Source organism: Petaurus breviceps, unplaced genomic scaffold (genome assembly GCF_028583685.1).
Source record: "Petaurus breviceps papuanus isolate PSGF00001 unplaced genomic scaffold, PetGlider_PUasm1.0 41, whole genome shotgun sequence".
NCBI classification, from domain to species: Eukaryota; Metazoa; Chordata; class Mammalia; order Diprotodontia; family Petauridae; genus Petaurus; species Petaurus breviceps.
Window position 1 is genome coordinate 4,962,351 of NW_027186320.1, and position 6,000 is coordinate 4,968,350.

A 6,000-nucleotide genomic window follows, 5' to 3' on the forward strand; every position below is an offset into this window, starting at 1 on the left:
GGTAGGTAGGCTTCTTCCAGTAGTTGGACATCCTCATGCTTCAGAGTTGCCCAGCTCAGGTATCTTGTAGCAATCAGAGCTCCATGGGCTTTAGCACTCCCCAAAGGAAATAGGCATCCTTCAGCAATTGGACTTCTTCTGCGTGCTTCAGCACAACTCAGGAAAAACAGGCCCCCTCCAGTCACTAGACCTCCACAGGCTTCAGTGTAGCACCCAGGAAATGCAACAAACAAACAAACTTCAAGGGGCCTCAGTACAAGCCAGATACCACCAGTAGAATCCCAGCTCAGTCCCATGGCAAGCTGCCATACCCCTACTGCCTCCAGCTGGGACTGCCATTCCACTGTACATCCCCAATACAGCTCCAAAGAGGAGGTCTTTTTTGGTCCTCAGTGAATCATTGGCATAGCATCAGATAAACAGTAAGGTCCTACAGCCACTGGCACAAAAAGCCTGAGACAGAACCTGTTCCATCCTAGGAGCAGAGATCAAATTTAGAAGAGAAGAAACAGGCCAAAAAAAAGATGAGCAGGAACAGTTAGACAGCCCAATGAATAGAGCACCAATCCTGGAGTCAAGAAGACCTGAGTTCAAATACAGACTCCAACTCTTGACATACTTATTAGCTGTGTGGCCTTGGGCAAGTCACTTAACCCCAATTTCCCAGAATTTCCTGCTCAAAAAGGAAAAGAAAAGTTGAGTAAAAACCAACAACAGAAAACAAATGAATCTGAGCATAGAAAGTTATGATGATGACAGGGAAGACCAAGACACAAAATCAAAAGAAGACAATACTGTCAAAACATTGACCATATTTTTGCCCCAAACTGGGGAAAATCCCAAAGCAAAATAGAAAGTTGTCTCAAGCCCAGAAGGAACTTATGGAACAGCTCAAAAAGAAGCTAAAAACTATATAAGAGAGGTGGAAGATAAATCGGGAAAATAAATGGGAGTACTGTAAGAGAATTGTGAAAACAAGACTCAACACTGTTGAAAACTGGCCAAATGAAAAAGGAGATACAAAAATCCACTGAAGTAAACAACACCTTAAAGAGTACAATTGGTCAAAAAGAAAAGAAAGTACAAAATCTAATTGAGGAAAACACATTAAAATTGAGAATTGGAGAAGTGGAAGCTAATAACTCTATGAGAGAACATGAATCAATCAAACAAATTCAAAAGGATGGAAAAAATTGAAAACAATTTAAAATAATTCGTGGGAAAAACAACTAATCTGGAAAATAGATCCAGGAGAGATGATATCATAATCATTGGAATACCTGAAAGTCATAATCAAAAGGAGAGTATCTTTTAAGAAATCATCAAGTAAGACTGCACTGATGTCTTAGTACCTGAAGGCAAAATAGGCATTTTAAGAATTCACCTATCACCTCAGGAAAGAGATCCCAAAATTAAAAAAAAAGAAAAAAGAAAAAACTCCAAGCAAAATTATGGCCAAATTTCAGAACTATTCAGTCAAGGAAAAAATAGTACAAGAGGCCAGAAAGGAACATTTAAAATATCAGTGAGTCACAATTAGAATTATGCAGACTTCATAGCTGCAACATTAATGGATCAGAAGTCATGGAACGTGATATTGCAAAAGGCAAAGAATCTAGGACTAAAACAAAAGATCACTTACCCATCAAGATTAAGCATAATACATAAAGGGGAAGAAAGATCATTCAACAAAATAGAGGTATTTCAAGCTTTCATAAAGAGAAGAACAGAAATAAACCAAAAATCTGATTTCCAATATCAAGACTCAAGAGAACCATAAACAATTAAAAAGGGAAAATAAGATATCAAGGATTCGATAGAGCTAAACTACTTATATCTCTATATGGCAAGATAATGCTTGTAATTCTTGAAAATTGTATCATTACTAGTACAGCTGGAAGGAATAGATATAGACAAAAGGTATGAGTATATGGTCAATTTGGAAATTTAAGTGATCCTTAGGAGCTATTTTGCCAAAGTGTAGGACAATAAATCTGATAATCTGAGTTAAATCAATGAATATTTACAAAAATACAAATTAGCTAGTTCAACAGATAAGAAAATAGAATGCTTAAATAACTCCTTCTTGGAAAAATAAAATGAACAAGCCATTAATTTACGCTCTAAAAAAATATTCCCCAAGGCTGGATGGCTTCATGAGTGAATTTTACCAAAAAGTTAAAGAACAATTAATCCCAAGACTATACAAATGGTTTAGAAAAATAGATGGTGTCCTACCAAATTCATTTTACCACACAAATATGGTTATACCTAAACATAGAAGAGCCCCAAAAGAGAAAAATATATAGAGCAATTTCCATAATGAATACTGATGCACAAACTTTAAATAAAAGACTAACAAGAAGCAGGAGCTCACAAGGATCATACACTATTACTAGATGGGATATTACTAGGAATACAGGGCTGACTGGATATTAGGAAAACTATCAGCATCATTGACTATATAAACAATAAATATAACAGAAATCAAATGATTATCTCCATAGATGCCTAAAAAGTATTTGACAAAATATAGCAATCATTCCTATTAAAAAACACTAGAGAGCATAAGGATGAATGTAACTTACCGTAGATTGATAAGTAATATTTATCTAAAACCATCAATAAGCACTATCTGTAATGGAGATTAGTTAAAAACCTTCCCAATAGGATCCGGGAAGAAGCAAGGATGCTGATCATCACCACTATTATTCGATATAGTACTAGTAATTCTCACTATAGCAATAAGAGCAGAAAAATTAATTGAACACAGCAGAAAAGGCATTGAGAAAACAAAACTATCACTCTTTCCAGATGATATGATGCTATTCTTAAAGAACCAAAGAGCATCCACTAAAAACTTACCTGAAATAATTAACTGCTTTACAAAGTTGTAGCATATAAAATAAGCCCACATAAATCATCAGTATTTTTTAAAATGACCAATAAATCTCAGCAGCAAGAAAGAGAATCAGAAATGCCATTTAAAATAACCTTACATAATATAAAATATTTAGAAGTCTACCTGCCATGACAAACCCAAGAACTATTAGAGCACAATTACAAAACACTTTTCACAAAAATAAAGTTGTTCTACACAACTGGAAATATATCACTTTTTCACACTTAGGCCGAGTTAATACAATAAAAATGACAATTCTTTTTAAGCTAATTTGCCAATTCAGTGCCATGCCAAACAAACTACCAAAAAATATTTTATAGAGACAGAAAAAATAACAAAATTCATCTGGAAAAAAAAAGATCAAGAATATCATGGGAATTAATTAGAAAAATAAAAAGGAAGATGACTTAGCATACCAGATCTTAAACTATATTATAAAGCAGTAATCACAAAAATTATCTGGTACTGGCTAATAATTAGAGAGGTAGATGAATACAACAAATTTGGTATATAATACAGTAATCAATAATCATAATAACTTAGTGTTATACCGAAAGATTCCAGTTCTTGGTATAAAAACTCACTATTTGACAAAAACTGCTGGGATAGCTGGAAAACAATACCATAAAATATCTATATAGATAAATATCTCACACTGTATACCAGGATAAGGTCAAAATAGGTGCATGATTTAGACAAAATCATGACACCACATGCAAATTAGAAGAGAAAGGAATAGTCTACACATCAGAAATATGTGAAGGGGAAGAATTCATGGCCAAAGAAGAAATAGAGAGCATTACAAAATGTAAAACAAATTATATATATTTACATTAAAAAGTTTTGTACAAACAAAACCAATTCAACCAAGATTAGAAGGAAAGCAGTAAGCTGTAAAACAATCTTGACAGCAAATATCTCTGATATAGAACTCATTTCTCAAATATATAGATAACTAAGTCAATTTATAAGAATACAATAAAGAAAAATTACTTTACCCATTATCCATTTGTGAATAGTCAAAGAATATGAACAGGTAATTTCAGATGAAGGCATCAAAGCTATCTCCAGGCATATCCAGAAGTTCTCTAAATAACTTTTAATTAGAGAAATACAAATTAAAACAACTCTGAGGTACCACCAACCTCATAACTATCAGATTGGTTAACATGAACAAAAAGGGAAACGATAAATGTTGGAGAAGATGTAGGAAAATTGGAACACTGTTTCATCATTGGTGGAGTTGTGAACTGACCCAATCATTCTGGAGAGCAATTTGGAGAGGTTGAACCTCAACCAAATTTTGCATACCCTTTGAATAAGCAATACTACTATTAGATCTGCATCACAAAGTGATTATAGAGGAGGGGAAAAGAAATCCATGTGCAAAAAATATTCATTGCAGCCATTTTGTGGTGGCAAAATATTGGAAATTGATTGGAAATTCCCCTAATTGGGGAATGGCTGAACAAGCCATGTGTATCAAATATAATGGAATGCTATTGTGTGATAAGAAATACAGGTAGATTTCACAAAATTCTGGAAGGAATTACATGAACTAATTCAAAGTGAAATGGGCAGAAGTAGAACAACATTGTACACAGTGTTAGCAACATTGTGTTGATCAACTATGAATGACTCAGCTCTTCTAGTAACACAATGATCCAAGATAAGTACAAAGGACTCATGAAGGAAAATGCAATCCATATACAGAGAAAGAACTGATGGACCCTGAATGCAACTCAAAGCATTTCCTTTTCACTTTCTTTATTCTTTATCAATGTTAAAAAAAAAACATCAGTTTTTTCTTCCACAACTGTGGCTAAAATGTAAATATTTTTTCCACAATAGCAAATGTATACACAATAACAAACTGCCTACCTTTTTCAGAAGAGGGGAGGGGACAGAAGGAAAAAAAAAAAACTAATAAAATAACTTGGACCTCAAAATCTTATAAAAATGAATGCTAGAAATTTTCTTGAGATGTAACTGGGAGGGGGGATAAAATACTATTAAAACGTTTATATAAATTATAAGCTATCAATGGAAAGACTAGATAAAATATAATATCAGTACTATAGTAAACAGCACACATATTATTTGATTAGTGAATCAATTAAAAATCAAAAATAGCTAGGGGTAGCTAGGTGGCACAGTCAATAGAAAACTGGCCCTGGAGTGAGGAAGACCTGAGTTCAAATCCAGCCTTAGACACTTAACACTTACTAGGTATGTGGCCCTGGGTAAGTCACTTAAACACAATTACTCTCCAAAAAGCAAAAATAAAAATAAAAAAGTTATATGGTTTTATAAATAGCTGATGTCTTGAGTACACATTAAAATTGCTTTATTGGAATTTACCAAATAAACATATGTATCTGTACAAGTATGCATGCACACACAAACATGTCTCTATGTTGTGTGTGTGTGTGTGTGTGTGTGTACATACAGTTTTTAATTTTTATTTCTGGCAATGCTTTTACAAAACTTAAAACTGATGCATGCCAAGACTGTAATGGACCTCCTCCACTATATGTAAAAAGTGACTCTAAACAAACTTTAGAGCTACAGAACTGCAATAGTAATGGCAATTAAAGATTCCCCTGTATTGGCTTGGTTTTCAAATTGATTGTGTTAAAGCCCAGAGTTTGTTAATCCCACCTGTGGGATGGGCTTGTTGATGTGAAAAGAAAGTCCTGAACTGGGAGGAGCTGGTGAGGTAGATTTGGAGAGACACTAGAGAGAGGCGGAAGATCTTTTTGGAAGCAGCACCTCGTGGAGAGAGAGAGAGACTAAGAGAATTGCTGGTGGCCGCTTTGAATTGCCCTGGACTTTTGAGACCTGCCCCCTGAGCTGCCAAGGACTGAGGAGACATGGCTGTTTTGCTGGTACTTTGTCTGTCTGTTTTGATGTTATTTTGCCAGATTTGTCCACTGGTGAAAGACAGTCCTTTTGTTGAAGAAGTCCTGGAATCTTTCTGTTGGTTCGGAAGCCCTGAAGAAGGATTTTCTTGTTGGATGTTTACAGAAATCCTGGGAGAGGGCTTTGCTAATGTGTTCAGGGGTTCTAGGACTGTTCTACAGACAGAGGATAAATTC